Below are 21,259 nucleotides of genomic sequence, written 5' to 3'. Positions count from 1 at the left end.
CAGTGTGTGACATTTTACTGCACATTAAAAGGGCGGATTCCAAGGACAGGATTGATCATGGAATCATTGGGTGGGGTTCCACAGTCAAGATGCATGATGTCATGGTGTGCGAGAAAGCCAGGGAATCCCTGGGAACACATGAAGAGTCTGCATTTTATTGCTTCATGTTTTTTTAATCATAAATGTTATATTATGATGTATAATCATATCCAGATGCATGTTTTCAGTTATATTTGAAGGGTTTTTTGTTGATCCTGTTTCCAATTGAAGGCAATAGCTGAAACTTTGTCTTCTTGACAAAAGAATTAATGATCGTGATGATTAATGATTCCTATATTTCTTAAAGTCTTGCGTTTTATATATTGCATAGAAATACAGCTGGAGAACTGAAGCCACACTGCAGTTTGGAATATGACTGCAGATCTACTGCATTGCACTGCATTAAAAAGCATTCATTTGTTGGCCTAGTTTGAAGGGCACACAATCCCTGGTACACTTGAACAAGGTTGAATGAGATGGAAGCACAAGCACCTGGTAATCAGGAGTTGGACATGGGCTTAGTGCAGCTACTTAAGCAGACACTGTAGGCATCAGCTTCTTGAAATTGCTCTTAATTCAGTTTTAAGCTAAATCCTTCCATTGTTTCATGTGTTACTGCTGTTTAACTATTAGCTCTTTGTAATGTGTAAAGGTAATTATAGACTGGGCAATGAAGCCAGTACCAGTGCATTTAGAAGCACCAAAAAATGAAGACAAAATAAAGAGGTTGTGTCTGTTGACCTCACGCCTTGAATCTGTGAAAGCTAAAATTCAACAGCGCTGAATACTAAGGGTTTGATTTGATCAACCTTTAGCCAGCCAAGCCATGACTGATTATTTTAGAGAATCTAATAGGATTTAGGAATGACCTTGGATTGTATCAGCCACTTATTTGTGGTTGTCCAGGGATTACCACTACAAATTAGCGGATGATGCTAAAATAATTCCCTAAATCAACAACCCCTAGCCTTTGGTACTGGCAAAGCAATGCAAGTTAATTCTATTTTAAATTGTTAAGTATTGCAATACAAATGAGTATAATTTAATTATCCTTGCAATCTGTAAAGCCTGTCTTTGATTACAGTGTCATATCATTCAAGCTTGTATTATACTGTGAGCATTAGTTTGTATTCTTGTCGTACAAGATTTGTGCAGTTTATTATTCAGCGTTAAAAATGTACACTAAAGTTTGAGTATTGGAGGCTACAGATTTTGAATCCTGCTAATACAGTTTTGAAAACTGCTTTAAATTACCCAACTGTATACATGGGTAATTGTATGTAAAAATAATGTGATATCTTGTAACAATTGTAAGTTGCCCTGGATAAGGGTGTCTGCTAAGAAATTAATAATAATAATAATAATAATAATAATAATAATAATAATAATAATAATAATAATAATCCAGCCATGTTTTCATAACAAAATATATTCTGATAGCAGCTGTAGAAACTTCAATTTCAGAAAAAGAAAACATGCATTGGTAGTGTCACAAAGACGGCCAGAGTGGGTGGCGTCAGACCAGAAGCAGGAAGGAATACAGAGACAGTGGTTGTGATGAGCTGAGTGCAATGGCTGCACTCAGCGTTTATTAACAAAATAAAAGGTTTCAAACAGCACAAAAACACAGGACACGGCACTGGTAGCCAAAATAAACAGACAAACAAAACGAACTAACACTTAACAAACGGTGCACGGAGAGACAAACAAACAAACACGGTGAGTGAAAAACAACTACTAATTCTTGCTCTTTTCATTAACATTTACCTCCGCTCCAATCCCGTTCTCCACTCACCGAACACCTAACCCCGACTGAATGAAAATGTGCATCTATATATACTGTTGTGCTGGGATTCAATTACTAATTAGTTATTCACTTGAATCCCAGCACGTGAATTAATTCTGTGCAACCCCGTGGTCGCATATTATATTTTAAATGCACGTGCGTGATGTGCAATCCCGTGCCTAAATACAAATATACAATTTAAACACACGTGAAACACAGACCTGTTTATATCCCGTGTACCAATCTATACACCAACATTAACATACGCACGCATACATACAACATAGAACACACAAATGCACACAGGGGCGGGGCACTTTGCCACAGTAGTTTTTAATCAATTGGCTATTACTTATTTTTAATAAAGTATGAAAACATAAAAACAAAGACTAGACAAGTATAGTACAGATAACCTTCAAAATAAATCACTGATCTGAACAGGGTGCAATCCCAACTGGTTTACTGTAATAGGGTTACATCATGTCTACCTAAAACCCTATATCCTATTTTTTTTACTACAAAAACAAACCAGCTCAATCAAAATATCTTCCTGGGGACAAATGATTCCACAGGGGCTATTTAAATTGATATAAAAAATCTGCTGATCGTTAGAGAGAGAATTCCACATTTAAAGACATGCATGCTTTACCAAGGCCCACAAACCAGCTTTGAACATCTGTTCTAATTGCAGAATAAGAACATTAAACCAGCAGTTTGCTTATGTTGAAGACGGAGTTTCATAATGTGCATCTGGTGTACAAGAAACATTTCTGCCAATGGTTTTGGTCATGTGCTGTGCACAGCTAAGCTACCACGCAAAGGGAATTGTTAGAAATTGCACCATCAGCATTAAATAAAATTCACGGAACAGGAGCAAGAGCTGCAAGGAATAAGCCCTGGGACTTGAAATAGAAATGATGTGCATGTGAGTTTAGGAAGATGACATGCTTTGGAAGATGATATGCTTTCCCTTCAGCTCGCTGAGAGCCTCCCTCGCGGAGGTGAGACTGAACTGATCAGCCCCCGTGGCTGGGAAGCCAGCGTTACTTCCCCCAAGGGGAAATAAAGAGAAGGATAGAGGATATATTTGAAGACTAGAAGAAGTCGCCCCAACTAACAAGGAATGCCTAATCTTCGGGAGATCAGCACGCCCAGACCTCTGAGGGGGGACCGAACTGATCGGGGCTCCAAGGCTGGAGAAGCATGTATGCTGGGAGATTGTTAAGATTTGACCGATGGTCCCCTCTGGCTCTCGGAGGTTGAGGCCATCTCGGCTGGGCCTATGGTTTGGAAGTGATGTCGCTTGCCCCCAAAAGAGAACCCCGGCTCCCCGTATCTGCACCACCAATGCAAAAAAAATAAAATTATTAAAAATTAAAAAGAAGGGTTAGTAAAGAAACCTAGGTTAAAAGTGACAGTCAATACTGGAGGATTTAAAAAACAAACAAACAAAAAAAACATTAAGGACTAACCTGACCCTTAATTGGGAAGGGAAAAAACCTTAATTGGGAGGAAACCTCTGGTGGTCTCGGTGGATTTCTTTGAGGTTTTAGCTCTGTGACAATGTAGTACAAAGCATCTTCTTTTTCTTCTTCTGCATCTTCTTGTGCATTGTTGATGGGGAGGACATTATACCCAACTCCTCCCACATAATTAAAACCGTTTAACGATCGTGATTTACACGTCAAGGATTACCTTCTTTACCTGATTTATCCCTCTAGCTAGGTTGTAGGTTGAGGTGTCAAGTGGCTGTTGGATGCTATCTAAAATAACTGGGCATCTGCTAGTAAAACACAGATAATTTGGACTGTCAGATTTCACTTCAGTTTTTTTTAAATTTAAATTTAAATTGTGGTGTGTGTGTTTAATATACAGAGCTGTGCTTTCCTGACTTTTCCTAAATATATAATTAACCTGACAAAGAAAGAATTGCATAGCTGCAAAAATTTGTGAGATAATATAAAACATATTATAACAATTAACTGTTGTGGTATTATTTGTATTTATCAGTCGGGACTTGCCGCCACGTATTGAAGTTTGATTATATCAGTCTGCATTCCTCAAGTGAGTGGTCTTCTGACATTTCTATTGTTTCAATGAGCCTCTTTGATAGCCCATCAATCAGCCTTGACAGCTTACGACGCTCGGCTGTCTGTCTGCACTTTGGTTACTATACAAGTCACTTGTTTTTCTAAGAAATTCATTGTTACCCCAATACACATTGAAAATGGATCGCGCAGGACAGCAACGCAGTGTTTGGAATTACTGCAACGAATCTGATGCAGCAGAGACGGACAATGGCGAATCTGGCTCTGAAGCAGACTGGATTTGCAGATCTGGGTTTTCCTCTAAATGTACACTCATCATTCATTAACAATTACATTTTTGTGGAAGGAATTTATATTTTCTAAATATTTGTTTATCTAACATTTAATGCTTAATCTGCAGGGAGTATTTGCGTTGATAGTATAAGTTTGCATTAGAAGGTTTCTGGCTTGAGCAAATGTCAGATGGAACATTTTGTGGTTTCTTTATAGAAATAAAACTAGACACCTCCATCCTGTCACAGACACAGGAGGTGCAATAAGACATCTGAGTAGACAGCCAAAAGTGACGTGTGTCTAGTTTAGATACAACGAGAGATGTAAATAAGTTGTATGTGTGGGTAAGGTGTGAAGGTAGACAACCACAAAATGTAAACAAGTTTGAACTGGCTTTTTAGCAATAAAGGTAGAGCAGTAGATTAAATACGTTTATAAAATGATTAAACATGATGCACCATGGAATGTTCTAGAAACTTTGGGCAGATCCCCCCCTGAACAGGAGGTGTGTTAAAGGTGTGAGCTACCGGGGTGGTAACCTCAACAATTGGATATCGAACAAGAATATGGGAGGGGAATCAACCATGATGTTTGTTTATAAATATATGTGTTCTTCCTGAATATTTTAAGTCAGAATTGTGTTTTGAATGGATTTGCTGGCTTCCTTTGTGCATTGTAATAAAGCTTATAAGATCACTGCTCCAGGCTGTCTTGTGTCGAGTCTTTTCAGGAAGCCCCACTACAACTTCATAAAATTAAAAAATAGAAGACACTGACAAATAAATACAGATCAGTAAAATAACTTTTAAAGAGACTACACATTGTATCTGAGAGCTCATTTAAGCCATGACAAATTGTTTTATAAAGGGTTTTATTGTTTCCCCTCCGGGTAGCAGCGTGGAGTAGCGGTCAGGGCTCTGGACTCTTGACTGGAGGGTCGTGGGTTCAATCCCAGGTGGGGACACTGCTGCTGTACCCTTGAGCAAGGTACTTTACCTAGATTGCTCCAGTAAAAACCCAACTGTATAAATGGGTAATTGTATGTAAAAATAACGTGATATCTTGTAAAAATTGTAAGTCGCCCTGGAAAGGGCTTCTGCTAAGAAATAAATAATAATAATAATAATAATAATAATAATAATAATAATAATAATAATAATAAAGTATTGTTGGAGATTAATGGTTCAATGCATATTAGGTGAAACCTGAGCAATGTCGGAGATACAAAAATCTTCTGAATTGTAAATAAATTAGCTTTGGTTTGAGGGGAGATCATTATCAGCTTTATCTCTAACAGTATGCTAAATAATAGTACTCCTGATTTTGAACGCACCCTCTGTATGGTACGTACAATGAGAAACTTGAATGAATGCCAGTTTGAACAGCTGGGAAGTCAGCAGAACATGTTTTAAATCTGTTAAATTCTTTGGTGCATATTGATTTTGCTGGGCTTTGATTCAAGGTCAAGCTGGGAATTGCTTTAGTTCACATTAATTTGCAAAGGCTGTGTTTTATCCCAATGAGTATTTTTTTTGTATTTTCTATTTAATAAAATGTTCAAGTCTGAACCACTGGCATGTGATTTTTATATATATATATATATAGCTCTGGAAAAAATTAAGAGACCACTGCAAAATTATCATTTTCTCTGGTTTTACTATTTATAGGTATGTGTTTGGGTAAAATGAACATTTTTGTTTAATTCTATACACTACTGACAACATTTCTCCCAAATTCCAAATAAAAATATTGTCATTTAGAGCATTTATTTGCAGAAAATGACAACTGGTCAAAATAACAAAAAAGATGCAGTGTTGTCAGACCTTGAATAATGCAAAGAAAATAAGTTCATATTCATTTTTAAACAACACAATACTAATGTTTTAACTTAGGAAGAGTTCAGAAATCAATATTTGGTGGAATAACCCTGATTTTCAAGCACAGCTTTCATGCGTCTTGGCATGCTCTCCACCAGTCTTTCACATTGATGTTGGGTGACTTTATGCGACTCCTGGCGCAAAAATTCAAGCAGCTCGGCTTTGTTTGATGGCTTGTGACCATCCATCTTCCTCTTGATCACATTCCAGAGGTTTTCAATGGGGTTCAGGTCTGCAGATTGGGCTGGCCATCACAGGGTCTTGATCTGGTGGTCCTCCATCCACACCTTGATTGACCTGGCTGTGTGGCATGGAGCATTGTCCTGCTGGAAAAACAAATCCTCACAGTTGGGGAACATTGTCAGAGCAGAAGGAAGCAAGTTTTCTTCCAGGACAACCTTGTACTTGGCTTGATTCATGCCAAATCTGCCCGATTCCAGCCTTGCTGAAGCACCCCCAGATCATCACCGATCCTCCACCACATTTCACAGTGGGTGCGAGACACTGTGGCTTGTAGGCCTCTCCAGGTCTGTGTCTAACCATTAGACGACCAGGTGTTGGGCAAAGCTGAAAATTGGACTCATCTGGGGGTGCTCCAGTAAGGCTGGAATCGGGCAGATTTGTCTTTGTGAAGGACGCATGAATCAAGCCAAGTACAAGGTTGTCCTGGAAGAAAACTTGCTTCCTTCTGCTCTGACAATGTTCCCCAACTCTGAGGATTGGTTTTTCCAGCAGGACAATGCTCCATGCCACACAGCCAGGTCAATCAAGGTGTGGATGGAGGACCACCAGATCAAGACCCTGTCATGGCCAGCCCAATCTCCAGACCTGAACCCCATTGAAAACCTCTGGAATGTGATCAAGAGGAAGATGGATGGTCACAAGCCATCAAACAAAGCCGAGCTGCTTGAATTTTTGCACCAGGAGTTGCATAAAGTCACCCAACATCAATGTGAAAGACTGGTGGAGAGCATGCCAAGACGCATGAAAGCTGTGCTTGAAAATCAGGGTTATTCCACCAAATATTGATTTCTGAACTCTTCCTAAGTTAAAACATTAGTATTGTGTTGTTTAAAAATGAATATGAACTTATTTTCTTTGCATTAGTCGAGTTCTGACAACACTGCATCTTTTTTGTTATTTTGACCAGTTGTCATTTTCTGCAAATAAATGCTCTAAATGACAATATTTTTATTTGGAATTTGGGAGAAATGTTGTCAGTAGTTTATAGAATAAAACAAATATGTTCATTTTACCCAAACACATACCTATAAATAGTAAAATCAGAGAAACTGATAATTTTGCAGTGGTCTCTTAATTTTTTCCAGAGCTGTATATATGGTAAAATGTAAGAAATCTTTGTACTGACAGGTTGGGTCTGGTCATCTTAAATTGTCAGTATCCTGGAACTCTCAAATGTATTAAAAAATAAATAAATAAATAAATAAATAAACATCTGAACAATTTCAAATTTAGTGTAAACGTTACAATTTAGTTTACTGCAGTTCTAGTATTCTGCTTATTGGAATTCATTGGAAACTTGGAAGCCCCAGTAGAACAGTACAGGGGGTTGAGAATGACGATCTCCACTGTAATACTGAATATTGTTTCTTTTTCAGAGTTTGAAGTCCTGTATTTGAAGAGTGGCTGTTTTAACTGGAGCCATTTGTATTTTGAAAGATACAGAACAACACGGTAAGCTTGGACCAACTGAGATAAGAGGTTCTTGAACTACTAAGGAAGATTTTTTTAAAAGAAGTCAAAGGCAGGCGTTAGACTGATTTAGAGTTGGAATCGATGCTGCAGGGTTTTGGATATGGTGTCAATTAAAATCAGGGGGTACTTGAGAATGCCTGCAAGCAAAGAGTGGAAAAAAATCAATTCCGGTTGAAAAATAGATGTCTTTACAACAGATCAGACTTCAGTCTCCAATTCGGGATCGATGCATAGAACCGCTTGGGTATTGAAACATCACACCAACAGCACTTACATTGCCAGTAAATACAGAAAACACATTGTAACCGAGCAAGCAGTCAGTTCTGGGTAGTGCCTACACGGGTACTTTACTTACACAATGGTGTGTATTTCTCCACATTTGCTGGTAAATTTTCAGGGCAGTTTAAAATGGTATTGAAAATGAATGGTTTAATCATTGGCCCTATGGGTAGCAGAGCACCATTTAAATAAGAACATAAGAAAGTTTACAAACGAGAGGAGGCCATTCGACCCATCTTACTCGTTTGGTTGTTAGTAGCGTATTGATCCCAGAATCTCATCAAGCAGCTTCTTGAAGGATCCCAGGGTGTCAGCTTCAACAACATTACTGGGGAGTTGGTTCCAGACCCTCACAATTCTCTGTGTAAAATAGTGCCTCCTATTTTATGTTCTGAATGCCCCTTTATCTAATCTCCATTTGTGACCCCTGGTCCTTGTTTCTTTTTTCAGGTCGAAAAAGGCCCTGGGTCAACACTGCCAATACCTTTTAGGATTTTGAATGCTTGAATCAGATCACCGCATAGTCTTCTTTGTTCAAGACTGAATAGATTAAATTCTTTTAGCCATTATAAGCCATAATCATTCCTAGTTATCCCCCAACATATACAGCAGGTGAGCTTTGTTCTATTGCTAGACTGTATTCCATTATACTCCTTTGTAGTTTGAGTTGAAATAATTTATTTTATGTATTTTTGTCGACTACCCTGTCCAATTATCCAGCTGGAGGCCTTGGGGAAAGAAATGACTTTAGCACCTGGCTTTATTTGTCTCCCATTGTGATGGCCATTTTCTGTGCATTAAACTGGATTTTTCAATTTTGTTCTAATTATCGGAAATCTGTCCACCTTTTTATTATTATATATCTAGTTTCATATTTCAAATTAGCAATATCATTTTTCTAGACTCAGTATCACCGCTGAAACATAAAAAATGTTTTAAACTTACAAATCTATAATTGTTATATTCCATGACCATTTTTATTATTGCCTAATTTTGCTTTGAGGCCTATTTTGTTGTGTATTGTATTTGACTATACCATGCTGTGGATGGGTGGTGGGTAATTCACTGACACACGGGAGACACGGGTGATCTTGACAACACCGCACAGGTGCCCAGTTTTATTATTAGTGGGGCAGTTCCACATGTTGGCCCGCAGAGGGCACTGTTGTCTGTGGTCTGCCTATCAGTGATGATAAAACAGAGCCACAGAGATACCAGAGGCGGTACTGTTACACAGTACAGGCGCACTCGCAGGTGCTCAAACCAAAAATAAGCAAAAGGAGAAAAGAACAAGGAAAATAAAATACAGTAATAAAAAAACTACAAATAAAAGGTGCTGCACTCGGCAGCTTCACCCCGACCGTCGCTACCCGCACGGTCCGGGTCTCCGTCCTACCCTCGCCGCTCCCTCAGACTGCTAAAACAAATACTGATGGGGTCTGCACACGGTTTTCCCTGCTAACCCTGTTTTCTTTCTGTTCTCTTTTATTTCTTTTGGGGTTTTCCTCCCCGGCCGTGTTCTGTTTCGGGACCAGTGCGTCCGTACGTCTGTTCTCTCTCAAAGGGGCAGACCTGAGGGAACAGCAGAATGTTAATTTTATAGGGCCAGCAATTCCCCCCAAGATCCGCCTCTCAGCCATTCAGAGAGAAGGAAAGCCCGTACACCCACTCTCCCACCTCTCTGTGTCACTGCCATGACTGACAGGCGAATATTGACAGGCTGCTGCCCTCTTCCTGCAGCACTTCGAACACATCAGAAGAGTCAGTACAGGTCTCCCCCTGTTACACATGCCCTATAGTTGATTTCTGACTCCTTTAGTAAAGTATAGCTGTGAAGGATTCAGAGCTTAGTGTTAGGGGAATATTACTGCAACTCCCTCCTGGCTGGCCTCCCTGCGTCCGCCACCCGTCCGCTCCAGCTCATCCAGAACTCTGCTGCCCGCCTGGTTTTCTCTCTGCCTCGCTTCATCCATGCTACTCCACTACTCCGCTCGCTCCACTGGCTCCCGATCACCGCTCGCATCCAGTTCAAGACTCTTGTACTAGCCTACAGATGCCTTGACCAGACTGCACCCAGCTACCTCCAGACCCTCATCTCTCCCTACACCCCCACTTGACCTCTCCGCTCCGCCTGCACTAGAAGACTGGCTCTACCTCCGCTACGCTCCCCTGCCTCCCGAGCCCGCTCCTTCTCCACCCTTGCTCCGCAGTGGTGGAATGACCTTCCTACAGATGTCAGGACTGCCCAGTCCCTGACCACATTCCGGCGCCTCCTTAAGACTCATCTCTTCAAACAGCACCTGTAGAACTCCTCTGTTTGTATCCTGGGACACTATCACCCTTCATTTAAATGTGCTTTATTTTGCTCTTATCTGCATTTTACTGCATTTAATCCTGTACTTCAGAATACTGTAATCTGCCAAGTGTTTAACCTGTAGTATTTTGTATTTAATCATATCCTGATGTAACTATCACTATTTAATCATATCCTGATGTAACTATCACTATTATCTGCTGTATTATTGAATTGTGGTTTGTCACACTTGAACAAAAGTTATTGTATTTCTTGCTCTTATTGTATTACTTGTATTGTAACACTTGAAATGTATTTGCTTACGATTGTAAGTCACCCTGGATAAGGGCGTCTGCTAAGAAATAAATAATAATAATAATAATAATACTAGGGGGAAAAAAAATCAAGACAATTTCACTCAGTATCTGTCCAGCAATGTCTGTAGGCATCAATAAAGAGCATAGCAATCTAGTATAAACACACATTAAAAAGCATAGCAATCTAGTATAAACACACATTAAAAAGCATAGCAATCTAGTATAAACACACATTAAAAAGGTGCAGAAACCATTTTTGTCATTTATTTTCATTTACTGTGCTGCTTCTGTGCATTTTCAAAGTACTGAGTGTTGGGCTGCACTTTTTCATGAGCTACATAAGTCGACGCTGGCATTGTAAATGTTAAGTGATTCAATTGAAAAGGCTGTATTTTGAGAACTTTATGTAGGTGGGGAGTTACTAGTAGCTTTGTAGTCACAAGTTTCAGCTGTTGCTAGGGGCAATGTGTAAAAATTATTTTGCACCACAATTGCATCAACAGTGATTTTCCTTTCACTGTAGAAAAAATACTGCATGCAGTAGAAAACCTCAAGGTTTGTCATTTATATCCTTTATATATCTACCTACATGAAGTATGAGAATTTCAGTTTTCGGTCAGCAATCAGGGATATAGAAACAATTGGCACTTGTGTGAAAATAGACCACTTTGTGCTTTTAATTAGGCATCTTAAACAACTTTTAAAAACTAAAAGCTAAAACTAAAAAGTCTCATGCATTTTACCATTTGTAGCTATGTGTTCCTTTTCACTTACTATTGTAAATGAATTGCACGCGTGGCCTATTAAATTCATCTAGACAATTAAATTAGACACACTAATTTGCCTATTTTGACAATTTTCCAAGATTCAGTTCCAGTGGTTTGATTTCATATGCACAAGAAATCAAAACAACAGAAGCACTAGGTATTCTAATACATTTGCACACTGCTGTATATTAAACTTAAAGAGCTTGATAAATATATAGCCCTTTGAGGTACTGAATTTAAAAGTAGTGAGCAGTGAGCAATACCTGTATTTTGATGCTAAGCAGCTGATTCCAGAGTTATGTAGGCAACGCTTGTTATGTCTCGGCTAATTCTGAAGCCAAAATAGTTGATTGAATAGGAGTGGTGGAGACTACAAAGTAGTATCAGAGCTTTGAAGATTACAATCTTTGATTCTGCTCCTACACTGCTCCAAACATATCAAGCATGTGTGTATGCAAGCATTCAGACACTCATTTCCAGTATGCATTATTGCAGTGAGTCGTGGTGATCACACAACATCTAATGCAATTTATACATATCACTGGAGTAGTGTATGGACGCTGTCTTGAACCATGTGTTTTTACACAACATGCACTAAGAATCCTTTATTAACGATCCTTGATATTGAGAACTACTTGCAATACAAAGATAATTATGTGAAAAACACAGGACTCATCGATAAGGATTCAGAACAGAGTTCAGTTAACGCAGTTAAAGAAAGCCGTGTATATTCAATTGACCTAAACAGCAGCAAATCGAAGGCTGTCACTGATTAGCACACGCTCCCCAATCGAGCAGCTTAACCACTCTACAGAAAGAGCCTGGTACAATACAAAGGAGCCCTTGTAACATCATATTTTAGTTATGTAAAGCATGATATATGTGTTTTCATATTTGGTACATAGCTGTGTTCTATAGTTTTTCTCATTTAAGATTCACTGTTGGTGTTTCATGTTTCATTCACAGTACATTTTTACAGCTGCTTAATCTCTGGCTATATCAGTGATACAGCCCACACTGAGATAGAGACCTATACTTTCCTCTGTGGACAAATCATAAGCAAATTGCTCCCTCCATAGTATGTAAATGATATGGGCAATTTGACAATGTTATTCTCTAGATTTCTGAGTTGCTTTTGATTTATGGTGTTGTCTAATAAACCATTTTGTGGCCATATTTCAGAAACTGTTAAAATGTGGCCACAATTTACGCTTTTTCCTCCGTGTATACAAAGCATTCTGTCAGATGATTTTGCCGTACAGGGATGCACCATGGAAGCTCTGTTTTTGTTCACAGTTAAAAGAAAGAGTTCAGATAGATTTTGTTCAGGTTATTAAACTTCATCATCATTATCCCCTGGCTATTTCCATATTTCCTTGTACATTAAGCAAAACCGCGCCTGATTTTTAAATCTTGGTACAGCGCTTACAGAACCAGTCTTATCTATCTGCAAAGAAGCAGCTGTGGCAGCAGAAGCCCCTAAAGTACTGACTGCACACCAGGAGCACCAACACAGATCAACAAGCAGATTTTATTCATCTCAATGATGAGTAAATGAAACTTAAGCAACTTGCATGTGAACATTTCAAGATAAGTGGAAGGGACAAGGCAGGGCAAGGGAAGTCATGCAGAATTGGAGATCTTCATTTTTGTCTTCTGCATGCTTAGGGTTTATATTCTTTAAACAAGATTCTCTGCAGTTCTGCCTTCAGTCAAAGAACTGGAACGCATTGAAAGAAGCATGATGTTACATCGACCATTAACCCATTAATATACCAAATTAATTTCTCTTTGAAAAAATCAGAACAAAGCTGTATTTGTCATTTGATACATAGCATTTAGATTTTACTTTTGCGGTTAACAAAATTAGAGTAAGTTATCATAACAATATAAATAAAGAGGTAGGTGCCAGTTAAAAAGGGTCCATAACATTACAAGTAGCCTGTCCTCAAATGAGGACTTAATGGGATAAGAAGGAACATCATTTAAAAACAGAAAACCTTCAACAAGATAAAACCTTGTTTTGTTGAACAACAAGGGTGCCTGGTGCCACATAACAATACAACAAAAACAAGAAAAATACGCAATTCCAGCCAAATAGCCAATATCCCTGTTGGCAGAGTCATGGCCCCTCTGTAGGTTCAGTATGGTCTGTTCGGAAATAACTGGAACCAAGAAATGCACAGAACATTTACCCAGCCAGTCCATTAGAACTTCCCACTGATCCCTGTCAAATATACACTTCATTATTTAGAATACTTACTTAGACTAATACTGATCACTATAGATACTTTTATTATATATTAACTAATTTGATCTATTAAATGCAACGTAGGCAAGAGAATAAATATTACTATAAAACTTCAAACTTGGTAGAATCTGAGACCTACTGTACAACCAGCAGAGCTCTAAAGATTAAAAGAGCGATTGCATTTGTGGATTAGCACCAATTATGGATTGTGTAGGAATTTAGTGCCTGTCCCTTTGTTGGGTATCCTGGATCCTGTTGGATCCTGATTCTCCTTGGATATAGATATAGAGCTGTTTGCTTTATTTTTTTATTTTTTATTTTTTTAAGTCTCTCTATAGTCTAGAGATGTTTAACTGCTCTAATATGGTCAACTGGTCATGTGAACTCCTTAACATGGTCTAAAAAGGACAAGTTACTAATTCAAATATTTTACATGCATTTGAAGAGTTTTAGGGATCTATTCAGGGATATCAAGAAAGCTAGGGGTCTAAGTGGGGTAAAGTAGGCAGCATCCCATGCCGTTGTGCATTTCTTCTCAATAATACTTTCTGAAGGGCAGCTTGTGTCTGTTAGTGCTATTTCCATGCTTCCTGTAACATGAGAGTTCTGAGAATTAACTTTTAAAATCAAGTTTCCTCATATTCTGATGAGATCATCACAAAATAAACCATCTTCTTATTTAGTTCTGAGCTGTCAGCTCATTTTCAACATTTCCTGCATCCCAAAATTGGCGGGAGTCTGGCCACAAACCGCGATGGTCTGCTTCCTAAACCTCAAGCTAAAGAAAGCTCACGCCTTCATGCTAATGTCAGTAAAGAAGCGAAATTGCAAAACACAGTATCATGTTCCATTCCCTGTCAAACAAGAAAAGCTAACCGGATTTTGAAAACACTGAGGGGTGGCATACTCAAGGCCTGGAGGATGAATTGGGCCCCAGGGCAGTTTTATCAGTTGATGGGATTTTAATGTATGCCATCGATCCTTACGTAAGAGACGGTGAGGCAGCTGAAAGGCAGTTTAATGCAATGCATGTCACTATATTACATGTTAATGATACTGCACGTTCCTCACAATCCCTCAAATAGAAGTGAAAACAAAAGAAGCAGAACATTTATTTTCTGTCCATCTCATTAAATAGGAAATTACAACCACTGATAACATGGAGTTTGACACCCCTGGTCAAATTCTGTTGATCGATAAAAAGCTACAGGTCTAAATACCACTGCCTTTAGATAACTAAAACCAGTGAGCACACATCCTTTATCACAGTTTCCCATAGTAAAAGCATAGCAAACTGTAATAAAGCATGTTAAGCATTGTAAAGCCCAGAGTGGTATGGTAAAAATAAATAAAAATTAAACCATGTGAAACTATGGACAAGACATAGGGAAACTGCACAATAACCAAACATTTTTTACTGTGGTAAACATTTACAAGGACTGTGTAGAGACCTCATAATCTCGCCATTAAAAATTGATGCTGAAAAAAATCTATAAAGTAATATAGCATTAATACAAGTTTCCTTGTTGTGAAAGCCAGTTAAGGATGGTATTTGTTCAACGTGCTGCAATTTCCATTTTCCTTTTATGTTCCACATGACAGAATGAAAAAAAAAAATAATTTAAACAGTGATAATGTTTTTCACCTTTTATATTTGCAGATGCTACACTATTTGTACATATTTGTATCATTGTAGCTACCGGTGCCAGTAATTAGGTTTGTATCCTCGTTTAAACATGTACTTCTGTTCTCTTAATGGTGTTTAAAAAGGCAAAACTGTTCAATTAAAATTAGTTTCCTAATTTTTTATTTTTTTTTACACCCGCAGCTGTCTTCGGGTGGAGGCTGGTACTAGGCACTGTTGTATGTTTTGTCGGTGTCTCTTTTTCCAAATCTGCAAGCACTTGTGTTTTTTATTTTATTTATTTATTTATTTATGCAGAAGATTGACCCCTTGAGACGAGGCCTCATTTACAAGAGGTCCTGTTAGACAATAAAGCAATTACAAATACAAGCAACATAACAACTACATGTGTGCTTCAAACTTAGTCAACAGGCTACAAAAAAACAATCACATAAATAAGATCGTTTTAGCCTTGTGGTTGCTGGGATTCTGTTCAGCCCAGTCTTTTGCAGTTATATTCTCTGTGCAGCACGATTCATCCTGTAGTTGGGGTGAAAGTGGTTAACAGGTGTTGCTGGGTACCAAAATAAACTAAAGCAAATTAACATAGCTGTATTTCTGACCTTTTATAAACACAATAAGGTCCTGCACCAGAGCCCATCTTTCTCTTCCTCCTCCACTGTCTAGAACTGGTAACTTAACAAGAAAATGACTATCAAACACTATTTTAGCAATAGAACTGATTTAGATTTACAATAATAGCCTCAGTTTTCACATACTAAGATCGATTAAAAATGGAACTGAATGCCACTGAGTCAGCATACGATCGCAATTCAAACACAAAATGGATATAAATGATAGACTTCCCAGCTGATCAATATTGGTTAAAGCTTTTCTAAATGTTAATTAGTACTAAACTAAGCAGACATTTACATGTTTAAAGATGCCTTATACACGACTGTTGACGATGATCTGTTATTATAAATATGTTCTTTGTGACAGTCTGAAGAAGCCTTGATAATTACCGGATTTTATATTTGATTCATGTTCTCCCTTTTTATATTCCAGTGTGACGGTTTCCATATAAAAATAGCCTTCCCAAGGGAACTTTTAACAACAGAATCCTGAAGCAGTGATTTTTACCAGAGGCTGTTTGTTGGCAGGTATGTTTTTAATGTAACATTGTGAAATCTCTATACAAACCTGCTCACAGTCCCTCATTAACCATGTATTGCCACAACAGACTTGTACATAGAGACATGAAAGGGGTTATTTTCTCCAACCTGTGTGTAAAGTTTCGTTTCAGTTTTAATTTTGCGTTCTCAACATTTGTGTGTGGGTTATAGCTAAACTATAGCCATTTTGTTACAAGTTACATGAGGTCAGGTTACACTGACTGCACAGTGATTTGGGACGGTTACAGGAGATCAAGGTTTCAGAAAACGAATGTATTCAGAAAACTGAATCAGAACATTGTTTTTTTAAAAACGACCCTTTTCTGTGTTTACATGGCTTGGAATAGATAATCAAATTACAATTCTGATCAATTCAACTGTATGGATTCAATTTTTCAGAAAACGTGGAGCATTTGAGCGAACTCTGTAGTGAGTAGGATGGAACAGACAGGGCTCGGTTCAGTCTGCAGTAAAAATGAGACCTGATTATAGACTTGGCAAAGCTGCACATTCTTATGCTGTATTCAACAGAGTATTATCCTATACATCACTCTTGTTCTAATTCCCCCGCGTGTGCAAACTGTCCACTCCTTGCAACAGCTCATCCTTTTCTTCATACAAGCTACTGTACCTTACATATGGTACTGTGTAAATGTTCAAACTGTTTCACAATCTTTGTGACTTTTGTAACCTCCAGACTAAGGGCCTCATTCACTAAACGGCAGTAAATGACCAGAATTACCGCGTGGCAGGAGGAAGCCACACTGCGTGCAAAAATGAACCAGCGCTAGCTCTATGAAACATTAAGGACAAAATAAATGTGCTCCATTGTATACGACTAAGCATAGACGTAAAGAGCTAAGGAGGCTGTGTGGTCCAGTTATTAAAGAAAAGGGCTTGTAACCAGGAGGTCCCCGGTTCAAATCCCAGCTCACTCACTGACTCATTGTGTGACACTAAGCAAGTCACTTAACCTCCTTGTGCTCTGTCATTCTGGTGAGTCGTTACTGTAAGTGGATCTACAGCTGATGCATAGTTCACACACCCTAGTTAGTTGCCTTGGATAAAGGTGTTTGCTAAATAAACTACTACTACTACAATTACTACTAATAATAATAATAGTGTTTCTCCCTCTGTTACATTGTCAGTTATTACAAAGGCAGACACACAATTGAAATCCATGCCATTCTCCACAAGCGTCTTAATGATATCCTGACCTACTACTGTTGTGTGGTTAGAGTCAAGATGCAGTGTATCTACTAAGTAAGCAGTAAGTTCCTCTGAATTAGCTCTGTAAAGCTCTATGGGATGAAAATAATGTACAAAACACAGTTGCCTTGATCATCAGTGTCCTCTTCGCATACAACGCAAACAGACTCTGAATCGTTCATTTTGCTATTTAAATATTCTTTGTGTGCTACATACACTTTAGGGAGATAGTCTCGTGTGTCACTCAGTATGATTACATGGCACAATTATTCCGAATATTGTATTTGGAATACTAGAATGTTCTGAATGCTCTGTATACATGCAGGCGGAATTCTTCTTCTTTTCATATTCCGTGTTTCCATGGTAAATGGAATATTCCTTTTATGCCATTAACGTATGCGTACCTTGCTTCCCACTGCAAACCAAGAGTGCTGATTGTAGTTTAACCAAGCACATCATCAACAGAGCCTACAGTAAACACATGTACAGTAGAATAATAACCATAGTAAATAAATAAAGCAAATACTGTGTGTGTGTGTGTATATATATATATACATATATATATATATAAATTGTCATCACATGCATAGTTGTTTTTTCAAATCAACACTATCTAAACAACAATCATTTTAAACTTCATGCCTCTGACTCACATGTTAAGTCATTATACAGTATGAGGAATTCACAAATCATGAGGCCAGTATTTGTTTGACCCCGTTGCCGTAGTAACCAAATACACGGCATTGACCGTGTACTTAATAAAAGTATGAAATGAACAGGGGAGGTGAAGAGTAATGTAAAATACTGTAAGGAAAATAAAATGCATATTTTTCATGGTAGGCAGTCACGATTTCTGTGAAATTCGTGATATCGTCAATTTTCCGGGGCCCTACATATAAGGCTAGTATGATCTGTGCTCAGTCTGTATCTAGTTATTACCTCCTCCTTACACAGCCCTAGTAACGTCTGCCTGGTCCAAAATACTCTCTCCCTGACTCTTCTTCTTGCTCTTCTTTGCAGCTCTTCTACTGGTTCTATGACACCTCCTGGTTTCAATAAGCGGTACTTTTAACACACGCTGAGGCACCTAGTAAAGTTAGTGCCCTTAAGTGAATATGGTTTGCATATCAAATACCTTCCTCGTGGTATTTTGTGATGTAATTTGCATACATTTCCACACATTAACATTATTCATTGTATTTAAATGACTCGAACATGGTACTTTTTTCCATGCACTAGGTTGCCTGCCACGGGTTAGTGAGTACAGCAGGTGTACAAAGCATGCAGTAAAGGGGCTTACTGTGTGCAAAACACGTACCGCTCTTTAGTGAATGAGGCCCTGAATGTTCAGACTGGGGGTAGACAACCTCAGAAGCTCCAGCCCAGGTGTTGGCCATTACTTACTAATCTGAACCAATTAAAACTGAAAAAGTCGGCAGAAAGATTTTCTTTCATTCCTTAAATATTGTTTGGGAATCACTGCCAGAATCTTTGAATACAGGGACTCCCCTTTTGCATTACATCGTTGTAGTCAATTTTCACAAAATGAAATGCAGTTGTCAAAATAATGCAGTTTTCAGAGCTTGATGGGGTTGACTTGGAAACATATTTGCTCATTTAGAAAATCTAGGACAAATTCTCATTTGATATGCCCACGCTACCTAAATAATGTGCAAACAACACAAGTTGCAACCACAGATGGTCGTGCATTATGTAGGCACAGTAGGGTGACAAGGGGAATAGTTACTTGAAATGTCCCTAAGAAACTCTGCTTCCTTCCCTCTTTTCCTGCCTAATGTAAAAGTAATGCTAAACCGATATGCAATAGATTCTCTCTATTTGCAAGTACTGTATGGAGAGTTTAGTGCCTGCAAGAGACTGATCCCTTGTCAAATGAAGAATGATGGTGTCAAATGAATCTCCTGTTTGCTGTTTAGCCTATAGCCAGTGCTCCAGCCCGTGCCACAGATGAGTTGCAGCTGTCTTGGAGACACCCTAGAGACTGTATGTAAGGGGGGGAGGGGGTTGTGTGCATTGCATTTTGAAGAATCAGACATTTCCAGCGTGCTTTGTACTTAGCCACCACGATGGGTTTTGCACCATTTTATTTTTTATGGGCGTAGGTTAGCGTAGCTTATTTTGGAAACCTCAAAGCTTCTCCATTTGTATTTGTTTTTTGATGAGTAATGTAAGAAATTAATGAAAGAAATGGGATGTCTTCTTGCTTTTCTCAGTGCATATGATAGTACTGTGTATAACAATATGCACATGCATGTCTTAGTTATATTTTGTGCCCCTTGCTTTTAAGTACTAAGGTGTTCCCAGTGCAGACGTTGTCATTTATTACCTGTCCGAAACGTATTTATTTTAATTAAGAGTTCCCAATGTCCTTACGCAGTCCTTCACTTTAACATAATCTAATTTTTTTAAGCGATTTTTCCACTTACGGGAAAGTTTTGCAAGCACGCTGGCATCTTGCTAAAGGCACTATCCTGGTAAAGCGTTTAAAATAAATAAATGGAAATGCTTGATGTCATGACTGCTGTGTTCTTTTCATGGTTTGCTGAGTGCCTCGTTGGAAATGACGGGCAGTTTATAAATAAAGCTGGTCTGCTTACTCTTTTTTCAATTCCAAATGGCTTCTTTGGTCATAGATTTACTCAGATGATGGGGTCTGGTAATCTCATCTCCAGGCACTATGGTTTTGGTAATAGCCTTTAAATCTTCCCTGTCGTGAATATGGGCAGTTTAGTCTGACGTTGCTTGGCAGAGTGAGATTTAAAGTTTGGTTAAAACGTTTTTTCTTAAAGCGACAGTGTTTCGTACAGTATATACTTCATTTTAATGTTAGGATTCCATTCTGTCTTAGAGCATATAGATTAAAATGACATTTTAATGTGTTTGTTTTTTTCATGTCCCTAATTATTTGATGCTGCTTGCAATCATTCAGAGCGGTTCTGGGTTTTCTTGCTCCAATATTGAGATCTCATTTGTTACTAAATCTTACCTGGCCTTGAGCTTGTCCGGAGCTGAACCCCAGTCCTCATTCCAATCAAATGATACGACAATCTGACCTTTCAGCTTTAACCCTCTCTACATTTATATAGTCAGAGTAGGCATGTCTACCTGAGTTCAAAGGTGATTTATATCAAAATAAAAATAAATATGTAACGGCAATATTGTCAGGGCATCTGTAAGCACATTTTTTTCATATGGAGAACCATATATCTAATTAGCACAAGTGATTAAGAGGGGATGTAAATGCAAATGTATTTGTTACAAAACTATGTCACTTTATTATGTTCATAAAAATTATAATAGCAAACAATGGCATTACATTTTAGCAGTAAAATATTTCTCCATCTGCAGAACTGATGAGTAAATAGCAATAGGAATGTATCTTAGCTGTAACTCACAACAGAACCAGCTTTTTTTACTTGGATACGTGTAATCCCCTCCCTCTGTGTCCTCTGGCTATATCCGCAATGCTCCGGCTGCTCCAGAAGTCTCTCAACATGCAAGATATTACATTTCTCATCGCCCATGACCTGCAGTGCAGACAGAGGACCCGGGGAGCTCCTGTGGGCATCTGGTGGCATTTTGAA

The 21,259-nt window shown here is 38.4% G+C and overlaps 1 protein-coding gene across 27 annotated transcripts in view; it reads left to right on the top strand.

The window, feature by feature from the left end:
• LOC117424054 (alpha-(1,6)-fucosyltransferase-like) overlaps positions 1-21,259 on the top strand; it is a 215,233-nt gene that overhangs the window by 70,094 nt on the left and 123,880 nt on the right. For 8 of the 27 annotated variants that reach the window (XM_034040173.3, XM_034040091.3, XM_034040143.3 and 5 more), the window contains 3 exons: positions 7,643-7,718; positions 8,469-8,630; positions 16,339-16,433. The exons of 5 other annotated variants lie outside the window; for them this stretch is intronic. The gene's annotated coding sequence lies outside the window, so the exon portion shown is untranslated. The remainder of the gene's footprint in view (positions 1-7,642; positions 7,719-8,468; positions 8,631-16,338; positions 16,434-21,259) is intronic. 14 more of the 27 variants (XM_034040229.3, XM_034040189.3, XM_034040215.3 and 11 more) reach the window with 4 other exon arrangements.

This window comes from Acipenser ruthenus, chromosome 18 (assembly GCF_902713425.1).
Source record: "Acipenser ruthenus chromosome 18, fAciRut3.2 maternal haplotype, whole genome shotgun sequence".
Classification (NCBI taxonomy): Eukaryota; Metazoa; Chordata; class Actinopteri; order Acipenseriformes; family Acipenseridae; genus Acipenser; species Acipenser ruthenus.
Note: the sequence above shows the minus strand (reverse complement) of the source record. Positions and strands in the feature narration are given on the sequence as shown.